The sequence below is a fragment of the Anser brachyrhynchus genome (assembly GCF_964034855.1).
Source record: "Anser brachyrhynchus genome assembly, chromosome: 1".
In the NCBI taxonomy this organism is placed as follows: Eukaryota; Metazoa; Chordata; class Aves; order Anseriformes; family Anatidae; genus Anser; species Anser brachyrhynchus.
In genome coordinates, this window is record NC_137694.1 from 67021409 (window position 1) to 67034011 (window position 12603).

The window sequence follows — 12603 nt, forward strand, 5'->3', positions numbered from 1 at the left end:
GCAGCCAGCAATCAAGGAACCATGCTGATCTACAGCCAAAACAAACAGGGAATTCCCTCAGATATTTTTAATAAAATGAATCATGAGGGAATAATCAGGTTTGGATCCATATTAATCGCTGCAGTTCAGCTATTAAAACTCTCAGCTTTGATACTGATGCTTCCCAAGGTGTTCTCAGGTTTGCATTCCGTTGCGATTGGGTTACAGTCATGGGAGCATGGATCAGGTGCATGGAGTAGCTTTCCCTGCAGGTGGAAGCCACTCTTTTCCCTTAATTGGACTTCAGATATGCATAATGCAGAATTTGCCAGAACTACCCTTTCTCAGTTGGGATTTCCTTGTTCCTCACGGAGGAGTTGCTGGAGAAAATTAAGGAGCTGCAAGCCAGTTTAGTCAGTGGTACAACAGTACCTAGCAACCACAGCAAGGATTAAGATCTGATTTTCTGCTTTCTAAATCATCCTTACTGTAAAACTCTTCTGTCTTTTGTGCACTCTTCATTCCCATCCATAAACACTTCTGTCTTTCCAGTGCCTGTGATAATCCTTTGGTTACTCAAAGAATCCCTTGCGAGCTGAAGAGGCAGCATCTTCCAGGCTCAGGGACATCGTAACTGGTGAGATATACTATTAATGTTTATATTGTGTGTTTTTCTATATTTAGAAAGGTATTTACTGTTCATTTGAGAATTATTATTGTGAGCAGCACTTTGGTTTTAGCTTAGTTTTCATCAGAACTCAAGGTCTGGTGTGGAAATAGACTGTTCTGGGCTCGTTAGTGTACTGCTTAATTTAACACACTGGGAAGATACTTTCTGCTAGTCCTTGGTTGAACTGACTGTCAGAAACAGGGTATGTGGGAGTCTTCCACCTGACATTTCCTTTTGATGGTGTTTTGTATGTCAAGGATTGTAGGTATGTGCTTGATAATCTAGACCAGAGAAATTCTTCCATGCTGTGGCTCTTGTGGTCCCTGGACACTACGTGAATTTGGAAAGGAACATTTCTTCCTTTGGCAAGACTAACTCTCATTTGTCTTTGTCATTAAATATATGCATGACGATCTTTTTATGCTCACATCAGTTGCGTACACAGATAATTATTTCAGCTCAGCAGCTATAATTGTCTTTCTGCTATTGAAAAATTATTAATATGGAGACTATTATATGTCATTAAGGTAATATTGCTGAATATGTTAGTAAAGCCAATGACTACATTCTCTGGGTGTCCTGGTTTTAGTTTGATAGGTACATGTAAAATATTTCTGCTTGCCAGGTGGGAGGAGATTTGCCTTTCAAAAGATTGTTGCTTCAATGCTTGATAAGAGTCTTGCTAATAATAAATGTTCTCAGGCTATACTTGTTTTAAAATTGCAGTTTAGTGCAAATTGCTCCAAGTGAGGGAACTCCACTGTTCTGACTACACAGGTGGAAGTTATGTCATGTAGCAAATTTTATTACCACACTGATCCAAAAGGATGGGACATTTCTATAAAATAGTAATACAGTGCAGACTTACAGTAGTGATCACTAAGGAAAACAATTAAACGGGATTTAAAACTGAAGTGACGAAGCCAACTTTGATGAAGAATGGACTTGCCTTGAATGGCTAATCTGCCTTATGGTGGAGTTTGCTGAAGACCTCTCTGAAGTGTCAGGACCACTGTCAAGGGCTTGGACGAGGAGTATCACAGACTTGATCTTGATTTTTTTTGTGAGCATCCTAAGAAGTCACAGTGCTTTACATGGCAGAGCTGATGGCTGTGTCTGCATTTGCTTCTAGTGAGTGAGGAGCAGACAAAGCCTTGCCTTCAAATCATATTGCCCATCAGTGCCACTTACTTTTCTAGTCAGCCCTTCATGATAACTAGAGTTCACCACAGCCCTCTCCCACTGTCTCTCTTTGTCAGAGCCCTGACAGCACACTGAGTTTGTGTGGTCAGCCGTAATGTGCCTGCTCTTCTGAGCTCTGGCTATTGCAGCCTGGGGTGGGAGATGAGGGCAAGGGGAGACAGAGCTAAAACCAGGAGAAACCTATTAATGATAGTTGGACAGTATTGGATCCCACACATATTTGATTTGCAGGTAGAACTGTAGAGTCTTCAGTTCCAGGCCTCAGGAATAATTTATCCTTAAGCAGTGGAAAACAATGTATTATGCAGTCGGTGAGCTGCCCCAGTGAAGGCATATAAGCAGAATTATTTTTTGAGGTCATTCACTATGCTGGCTAACAGAGAGCTGGTTAGTTCTGTAAGGATATGTTTTGGGCAGATTCCCAGCCTCCAAATGCTTGCAGGCAGACTTGTCCATATTTGTGGTATATTTGAGGTCTAGTGTTCCTCCTTTGGGCCATATATTTTAAGACGAAATGTTAACGGAAGGAAACATTGTTGCAGAGTAACAGTCTTCTCTGAAGCACTTTCCAAAGAAATGTTAAGGTCAAAGGTCTTGCTTTTTCAGGACAAAAGATGTGGATCCTTCTAACACTTATTTAGTTACAAATAATGATGGACAAGGCTCTAAGGATGGATTCCTGGGAGACTGCATCGTGGGTTATTATTCCCTAAGCTGAGCAAAGGCGATGGCTGTCTTTAAAACTGTTGCATCCTATTTGGCACAGAGTTATCATTAAGCAGATAGCAAATAATGGTATTTGATGTATTGAGAATTTTTCATTCCTGTGCTCAGGTGTCTCCTTTTGCTCTTCTTTCCAAAGAAGAACAAAGATGTCTTATTTCAGACAATAAATGGCAGTATGTCCCAAGGGAAATAATTATTCTAAGTGTTTTGATTCTGCAGCCACAGCAGCAATCATGTAGACTATATCCACATTCAACCTGTGCAGGTGGTAGGAGAAAGGACAACTGGTGGAGAGAAGCGCTTAACTGGGGTGCAGGAGGCTCTGCTGTTGAACGACTGACTGGGTATGGGCAAATAACTGCCTTTATCCATTTCTCTCTTCTACTGTCTACAGACAGAAGGGAAGACTATTACTTTTCTTTGAGATCCACTGCTTGAAAAAAAAAAAAAGTTGCATTACTTACAACTGAGAATGAAATCTGGTAATATCAATGCTACAAAGGAGGTGATTGTTAGCTAGTTTAATTAACAGATTAACTTGCCTCCCACAGTGAAATTCAGCATCTTGCAGTCACAGGCCTTAGAGAGCTCAGCACACAATTTATGCATCACTGAAGAATTAACGTGAAACTGAAGGGGTGAATAAGCCTTGCATTGCCTCACTAAAGAGGCTGAAGGGCAGAGTCTTTGTAATGCCTTGACACTTCCAAACAGTCAGTGTCTTAGAGGTGTGCTTATGGACTCATGGGTCTGCTTGGAACCACAGGGCAGTCCTAGTATATGAGGCATCTGCCTTGTTCATACATATTGCCAGGGCAATGATAGATAGATGTGAAATTCAGAAAATTAGAAAATGCACAGCATTAATTCTTAGAGGAGTGCAGTCACTGATTTTCTTTCTAACTTTCTGTATTGGGGAAGAATGGTAATTAAACTGACTGAAAAATGTGTTTGATAGTAAATCCATTAGCTAAGATCTCAAATAGCACAAATAAGTTCTTTTTCAAACACGGATGTGGTTTTGTATAGACATATTTTTCTATTACTTACTGTAGAGGAAAAGTCAAAATGAGCCTCTAATAGTTAATTGAGTATCATTCCAAAATCTTGTAGTGTAGCATTTTTTCTGCCTATGTAAGACAGTTATCTAGCTTTTTACAAAGTTGTGGCTAACCTCTATAGGATGCTTTAAAGCTTAGGGAACCTAACAAATATCTCATTGTAAACTAGTCAAAACTAACAGTCATTTACTAATTTCAACATTTTTTCTTGAATTTTATTATTTTACATCTTGTTTAATGTACATTTTTTTTACTGAGTGCTGTCCACACCTAGAAAAATATAACTAGTACCTCTTCCTTTCAAAAATAATAATAATAAAAAACCAAATCACAGGGATTGAATGACAGAGTTGCTGCTTCTCTGGTGTTTATTAGCACTATCATATACGCTAAAGTCATTCCAACCAAGGGCATGTGGCAGTACTGGAATTTGATGTACAATCACTTTTTGGGAACAGCCTGTGCCTGGTTAATATAATCCATAAAAGGCTTCCAAACTTCCTGAAACCAGTCCCCTCTGTTTCCAAGTCTGTGTATGATCTCATAGGAAATGATCTGGGAGAGGCTGTCTAACCCTTTTGCATAATCAAGGTAGCATTGTTCTTCTAATGCCTGAAGTGACTCGTTTTGCTGATATAAGCTCAGTGATCCATTTTTCCTTTGTCACCAAATCCCTGTTATCATTCTTCACAATGCTTTCAGCGGTGTTAGATTTGAGAGTGAGAGGACTGAAGTGTGACTTAATGACATGATCAAAGTCAGTCTTTCATTTGTGTTGTCACCCTTTTTTGTCTCATCTATTAAAAAAAATCCTAAACCTTGCTGCTAAATGGCATTTGACAGAGGGAAATGCAAGAAACACATAGTGGACAAGGTTTATTTTGTGGTGGGCTCAGATGGAAGCAAGTAAGCAATCTGCACCTTGCCAAGTTTCATAAACAGCAGCAGTAGCCAGAGAGAGTTCATATAGAATTGGATGTTGGTAAAGCTCTAATGTGTACATTAGCTGTAAATATAGAAAGTGTATTCTTGCACTGGAGCAAGAGTATGTAAACATCCTCTTTCTGGGATGTTTACATAAACACCAGAGTGCCTCATACAGTGCATGTTCTTTTATATCCTTGGGAAACCCAGGATTTCCTTAATATATCTAGCCCGAAAGGGAAGCACTCCAAGGAGCTTCCATCTCCAAAATCCTTATACGGCAGCTAGTGTTAATCTCCGTTGGCAGGGGACAGAGAGTGAAAGTGTCTGTGTTTTGTTAACTGTGTAGAAGTACAATTATGGTCTAGTTCATGTGAATAGGTAGTAACTGCACCAAAGTGAAATTACAGTGAGGATAAGCAGAGGGCTCTGTGGCACTCTGCTTACTGCAGAGTTGTTAAGTTTGGCACTCGGCTCTGGGATCCAGTCAAACGTTTTCTTAACCATATTAGGTTATATGGAAATTGGCCAGCAAGCAATAGGCTTTTGATGTACTTATTGTTTGTGCACATATTTCATGGAGTAGAAAGCCACTGTTTTTCTTAAGGATTGCAGGTTTAATAAAGTAAGACAAATTGAACCCTTTAAAATTTGACATTAAATTTTGATAGCAAAAAAAAAAAAAGGGTGTTTCCTAAGACAAAGGAATCACAAGTTCACAAGTTGACATTATTATAAAAGAAATGTGTGGCTCCCTTGTGCTTTTCATCCATTGATCTTGACCTCAATAAAAGCCTAATAGTTAAACATTATGCTGTTATTCGGGTGAAAAACAGGAGTGCAGTGAACCTGACTGGCTAAGGCACAAGCATACCCATTCTTGTTGGCAGACTCATTAAGGCAGGACAAACAAGTGGATGAGAGACTCTTTAAACTGTTACGTGGTGGTTTGCTCAGGTTTGGCAGACGGAGCCTTTTCCACCCTGATGGACTGTCAGCAAGGTCCCCTTCTGCGCTGTGTCCTGGAGAAAATGAGGAGAAGCAGAAGACACTAAATACTGAGTTGTTTAGTTCTCTTATCATTGCAAATCATCCGAATAAATGCTGGAATAGGATCCAGCATTTATTTTTGTGATTTTTCTTCAGGATGGTTAGGTGAGACAGGATCCACTGGTGAATGCCTTGCTGTGGGACACAGTCATGGGCTGGTCCACTTGTGTCTGGGAGAATCCAATCAAAATTGAAGCTTATACCTGGGGAAGCACAAATGCAATGACTCAGACGTATCTGTAATGCCTCAGGGTTAAGGATGTCTGAAATCCCTCCAACTGGGGTTAGCGATTTTATTTGGGAAATTTCAAAACTTGTTTTCAACTAAAAATTTCAAAATAGATTTTTTTTCAAGAGTTAGCTGTCAAGTTTTGTGTTCTTAAAAGACCAGAGTTTGAGAAGTGGGAGTGTTAGTTAAGGTATTATTAGGTCTACCTCACAGTCTAGTAGATTTTGCTATTAAAATTATCTTTTGATGAATGTTTTCATGATTTTCAATTTAATACTACTGCATGTAGTTGTTCACTTTTGCTTCACTATAAAATCATTCTCTGCCTTTGCTAATGCTCTTCTAATATGTGTAGACAGTTGTCACATCCACTTCTCAGGATTTAGTTGGGCAATGCATCCTTAGCTCTTTTTAATTCCTTTCTGTAGGTCAGTCCTTCTCTGCTTACCTAACGTTCTTTATGGCTCTCTTGTCATCTTCCTCTGGATTGTTATCATTCAGGAAATGAGTTCGCCACAGCTGAGTGAGGTATTCCAGGTGTGATCACCACAGAGCTGTTAGGAATACTACCTTTTTGCCCTGTGCGGTTGCCTTTATATTTCCTTTAATATTCCTTGAACTCTTTTTGCTACCACATCATGCTCCAATGTGATGTATACTCTTAAGAGCCTGGAACAAACATGTCCAGCTTTAAACCCTTTGAGCTGTTTGCTTTCAAATTTTGATGACACCTTTCAAAGATGCAGAAAGGGCTGGGACGTGCCCTGAGTTTGTAGCTAAAGACAGGCCTATGTTGTCGGGAGGCTGGAATCATCCTGTGAGTTCTGACCCTGTTTTCTGCTGATGGTGCGTGATCTTATCAGAGTCATTTAACCTCTTGGCTCCTGTGTCCATATATGTTAGAAGATAACACTATAATAGCTGTATTTTGTAAGGCTGCTGTGAGGGTCAGCATAAGTTTGTACATGATCTGGAAAATATATAGAAGTGGAAAAGTAACATACCTGGGTGAGAGGCTGCAGCAAACCACATTATATGACCTGTAGGCTTATGTTGTCCAGGCTTGAGGAAACTGAGGAGCACTATCATCAAAAATTGTTTGTGCATAACCATTTTTCACCTTCTTTGCTAAACAAAGAGGAGAACTAAATCAAATGAAGAGGATGAACTTTGTCAAGTGTAGCCCCTGCAAAGTTCAATAGATGACCACTGAGAACACATCTTAACGTGTCCAAATTTGCTTTGTTTTGCCCAGCTGTTGATTTTTATTTTAAGAGACCTGAAGAAGCAAGCATGCAATCAGCTGAAAATCTGAAAATCTTGAAAAAAGAAGCAAGCCTGTCTTTTGTCTAGGTGTGTTTGTATCAGTGCAGTATAAATGCAATATTATAAAAAAAAAAAAAAGAATAAAAATACAGCAGAGCTAGGAGTGGAGCATGGAGAGAATAAAACATTAATTTTACATATACTCCGAACTCATGTAAATGGTGACACGTGACAAATGCTTCTTCTGAACCCAGGCTGGTAATCCACTTCCTGGCACAGCATATGGATGTAGTGGATTAAAGAAAACTGTGTCAGACCCCGCTGCATGAAGCAGATGCAGGCGGAAGCAGATTTATCCAACTCTCCTCTGCCCATCGTCTCTGTGAAATACAAAGCTGGTGAAGTTTTAACTGCAGAAATATCCAGTTGATGTTAATTTGTGAGTAGCTGGTGTTATTGGTGGTACATACCTTGTGAAGAGCTCTTTGAGTGTTGTAACATACTTGCGAGCCAGGCTGATTCATGGGAAGTCTTTTTAATCAGGAGTGGTAATGTTTATGAGAGTTGGGAAATTTGCAGTAATGGTCCCTGAGGCGTAAAAATACATCAGTGATTTACAGTTTTACTAAGCTACATTTATATTTGGAAGTAAATGTTGGTGGTAAATGTAATAGGGAAAAAGAGTTTTCTTAGGGATGGTTCAAGTGTATATAGCTGGTTATAATCTGGCAGTTCAAAGATTACAAAACCAGTAGTGTTGAAGTTACTGCCCAGGTGAAGGCTTTTGCTATAGACCACAGCTATAGTTTAGGAGTGAAAGGTGTATGAAAGTTTAGAAAAATGCAAGGAAGATGTGCTAAGGTGCATCTGCTCTTGGGGGATGGAGGAGGTTACAGGTGACTATTCTGCATTTCCCACCACACATCAGATTAGACAAAAAAGATGGAAATGCACCCCTGGTGCTGAATTCACTCAAAAGAAATAGGGAAGGGGTGGAGTCAGAAACACTTTCATTCCCCTTTTCCAATTTTATATCTTGCACATAAAGGAGCTCTAGTTCAGGGCTGCAGTTCAATTCTTGCACAAAACACTTCTACTGGATTTTGGCCTAAGGTGAACTTCCCAAGAAAAGCTACTGTCTAGAAGATATTCCAGCTAAAATCTTCTGAGGGCAATTTGAAAATGTTGGCATTGTTTCATCTGAACTGTGATCCAGCTTTAAATATAAGAGGAACATTCGAGGTTCTGACTCAGATGTAAATGTCTTCTCTCTACACTGTCCAGCTTGCAAATAAAGTGAACAAACAGAAAAACATCCTAATCAAGCAACCCCCTAAATGACCACTTATGAAAATAAAAAAGTTGTATAAAATTTACATTTGACTAGACTAAGGACATAACCATAGATAGTTATGAGTAGAAGACAGTGTTTCCTCAGTAGGGACAGGAGATTGTGCCTGAGTAACAACACAGAAAATAGAGATGCACATTGCACTTGCTGAAAGTGTAGCCTGTATTTAGCTGGGTCTGAACAGCATTTGCAGAAATCCTTCTTGCCATAGTACTGTTGTTGTTAGTCTCACAACTAGCTCAATTGTTTAGAAGAGATCTGGGTTTGGAGCCTGGTCACCACAAAGGTCTTCCAGTGCTGACTTAGTAAACCCCACAGTCGCCTAAGTATTAAGTTGAGCTACCCAGTTATAGGCAAAAGACGGTTTTGCTTTAAACTAGGAGGGTCTTGGACCCTCACATCCAGCTCTTTTTAATGTCAGGTGATTTATGCTAAGGGATTCACCTGTATGAAGTGAAAATGCCTGTGACAGCAGTAAGGTGAGGTGGATGGGCCCACATGGAATTCAGGTCTGTTCTAAGCCTGCACACAAGTCTAGATGAGCTGGCCATAGCATGGACCCAAACTTCAAAGGCTTCAATGAATTTCAAAATAAAGCAGTAGGAGATTTTGGGGTTTTATTTGTTTTCCTAGAGGTGAGCCAGCACTATGAAGCTGAGATCTGAGTGTGTTCTGGATCCAACCTCCAATTGTGTATGAAGGCAGCTATTTTGAAGCACTGATCGATTCTGGCTCACTTATGTTCTTCTTGGGACAGAACTGGAGTGTTGCTTTGGATTTTTTTTTTTTCTGTAAACCTCCTTTCATATGCCTCACTCTGTTATGTAACAGAGTGGACTGAGGAGTTACTACTACTTTGTGTTTTGGGGAAAAGTCCTTCTACTGCTGCATTTTTTCCCCTTTATCTGTTCCAGAATTTTAGTTAATCAAATTCTTGGCAAGATGATGAAGTAGCTTGGATATAAAAGATTTTGTTTTATGACTTAATAAAAAGTGTGGATGTGCCTGTGAAGTTAAGGGTAAGCAGGTCTCATGCTCCAGAGTGGAAGCTGAATGCTGAGGGATTTGGAAAAGAATTCACCTGTCTTATCCTACTTGTTATTGCACAATCTGATCGTTGAATCATGGGTTTATCTTCTTCTGAATACCTCATAGCCACTGTTGGAGTCAGGATACTGAAGTTGGTCGGACAGCAGCCACAACGGTTATCGCTGATGTTATTCTCATGATCCAAATAAAAATAACAGAGCAGAGCTCAATAATAAAAGGAATAGTATAAGTAAATTAAATATGCAGAGAATTTTCAGTGAAAATAGTAGTAGTTAGGGGGAGATTTTCATGGGCAGGAAATAGTCACTCAGTAAATGTCAAAGCTAGTAACCGGCCGTTGTATCTCTTTAAAGTCTCTCTGAATTTTCAGATATTCGGATATTTTTGCTTTAAGGAGAAGAAATGGAGTTAATGGACTTTAAAACTGTACTCTTGGCAAAAATAAATTAAAAAAAAAAAGTCTGCATCTTGAGTTCATTATACTTCTATAGCTATTCCAATCTGGCATTAGGTTGGGGTTTTGTACATTGATTTGATTGTTATCTATGGTTAACACGGTGTCCACAGTCAGTATTTTGGGTTCTGGTTTTGTTACATGTCATTGATTTTGGATAACTTTTGGCTATGAGGACATACTGACTTGCCAGGCGAATCTTTAGGAATCTTTCTCTGCAAGTGCTTCTGTGGATAAGGTAATGACTGTGCACTTCCTTTCCCTTCCTGTGGTCTTTTGATGAGCTCCAGCTTACTGCTGTTCTTGTTCAAGACACATGCATAGCACTTATACTGAAATTCTGGCAGGTGGTATTGCAAAATACAAATTCTAGGCTAGAGAAAATGTTGGTAAGTAATCCAATCTATCCTATTAGCCCAAACGAGAGGTTCCTACTTAAATGATTTTTGAGTGGTGTACTCTGTTCTGAAACTGTCCCATGCAGAGCTTTACGGTTTTCCTCAGTTGACCTGTAATGGTGTTTAATTATCCTTCTCCTCACATAGTTTCTCCTAGTGTCTTAAGTGACAGGGAAACTGCTAGTTTCAAGGTTTAGATTACCCATCTAATTTATGTTATGTTTTGTCCTTCCCTCAGTGGATATGAAGACTTTGTCATTCTCTTCTCCCTTAACATATATGAGGACACTTACCATGTCTTTTAGGCTCAGCACACCCAACCTTTCCAACCTCTCCATGGGGGCTGTGTCATCTAGACCTCTGATAACATCTGTTGTCCTCTTCTGGACCCTCTTCCAATTCCCCAGCTTTCCCAAAGTGATGTACTTGCAGATGGACTCAGGACTCTAGCTGGGAACTGATCAGTCAGTACGTGTTAAAAAGGGAGCATTATTTGTAATTGCTGTGTTTAGAGCCATATGACATTATTTCTCCAGTGAAATACGCTATCAGCCCTGTGTGTTGGGTTTTATTTATCTATTATAAGAACTGAGAACTACTGCCTCGTTTAGTAGTTCACTATCTAGTGTTTGTGAAACCAATTACCAAACTAATATGACTTTTGGAGAGATCTGGCCTATACATTTAGAATTCTCTAAACTGAACATTGCCTGTTTTTGCATGTCTTGACACTATTCGAGAGTGCCTTTACTCACAGTTCCCTTTATAGGATTTTTTTAAGCAATTAATAGCAAAATATGTATCAATGAAGAATCTTATTCTTTTTAATAAAATGACTTAGGTTGCAAATATATTCAGGCACATTATGACCAAGTGGCTTCATGGGAGATGTCAAACTGAAAAACAAAATAGGCTGAAATAGGGAGGCAAGCCCTAGAGCAGTGAGGGAAATGCATATGAAATGCTTCAGTGAGTTTTTGAAAGTCATTAGGAGAACAGCAATTAGAAAAACACTTCAGGAGAGCAGGATGGATCTGGAGCCAAGTTTCTTTAGCACCTATGGGTGTGCTTCATATTCATTTTTAATATCTGGTTTTAGAAATCTTGAGAAGAAAGTGGCAACGCTATGACAGAAGAGCAAACATGTTTTGTTGAAAGTGGAGCAAGTCCCGTGGAATATAACATGTTATTAGAGTAGAAGCCACACTCCTTCCACAGAAGAGGAACAGCTTAAGGCAAGGTACTTGTTTCTCTAATCCTCTTTGTTACTTCACAGCTGAAAGACTTTTGGAGTCTTTGAAGTGAATTTACCATAGCAGTGAGGGAATCATCCAGATCTCCTTACACTTGGCCTCCTGCAAGCTTCCTAGACACTCAGATGAATGCTAATGAGGAAGACAACCTGTACCTCCCCCCCCAGGTATTAATTTAACATCATGTACGTTGGTAGCAAAGCAATTGGCAGTTCCTAACATTCACTTGTCACAGTTTGAATATGCTGAATTCAGAATAGCAACCTTGTAATGAAAAGTTCATATACGTTCTTTCACCTTCATTTTGAGCCGACTTCTACTTTGTAAAGGAAAGAGGAAATGAAAAAGTGTGTCTGTTATAACTCTGCAGTAGAGCAAAATCTCTGAAAATAAAAGGCTAAATAAATACAGAACTGAACTTTGTATTGTAATGAAAGATAACGGTGAGAGTTCAAAAAATACTTCTTACTATAATTAAGTCTCTAATCTTTTGAAGAATATGAGTTTTTTACATTATTTTCCCAGGTGTGAGTGTCCAGCCAGAGTATCCATGGTGAACTCTGTCATAGACAGGGAGCTCTGTGTGGGTCAAGCTGAATGTGAATGTGGTCAATGTGCTGAGAATAAAAGACTTGCTAAAGGAATAAGCTTTCTTGCATTGGTGGCTGGCTAGCTACAGTATTCATCTTTACAAATATCAAAGTTCACTTCTTAGGGTAATAACTGATACCCTGCAGACTTTCACTGTGCTAGGAATAGGAAGTAACTGCTGTTTCAAACTTTCCCATGCACCGAATGAGTAAAGACATATGTTTTTAAGCTTACCACCTTGTCTTTCTTTTTGAAAGTGTGCTGAAAGTTTTCTGTCTGACCCCAGAAATATCTTGTGCACATTACTGTGGTAGATACGTAGACCATTTAGGTAGTACGAGCTTTTACAATCTGTTAACTGACATCCACAGAAACCTGAAATAGGCTTTCAAGTAGGT

At 39.3% G+C, this 12603-nt stretch overlaps 1 protein-coding gene across 12 annotated transcripts in view; it reads left to right on the forward strand.

Annotated features, from left to right (window-relative positions):
* CALD1 (caldesmon 1) overlaps window positions 1–12603 on the forward strand; it is a 193841-nt gene that overhangs the window by 40583 nt on the left and 140655 nt on the right. For 6 of the 12 annotated variants that reach the window (XM_080600216.1, XM_080600215.1, XM_080600219.1 and 3 more), the window contains one exon: window positions 532–616. The exons of 5 other annotated variants lie outside the window; for them this stretch is intronic. The gene's annotated coding sequence lies outside the window, so the exon portion shown is untranslated. Of the gene's footprint in view, window positions 1–531; window positions 617–11637; window positions 11782–12603 lie in introns of all 12 variants that reach the window. One more of the 12 variants, XM_080600226.1, reaches the window with a different exon arrangement.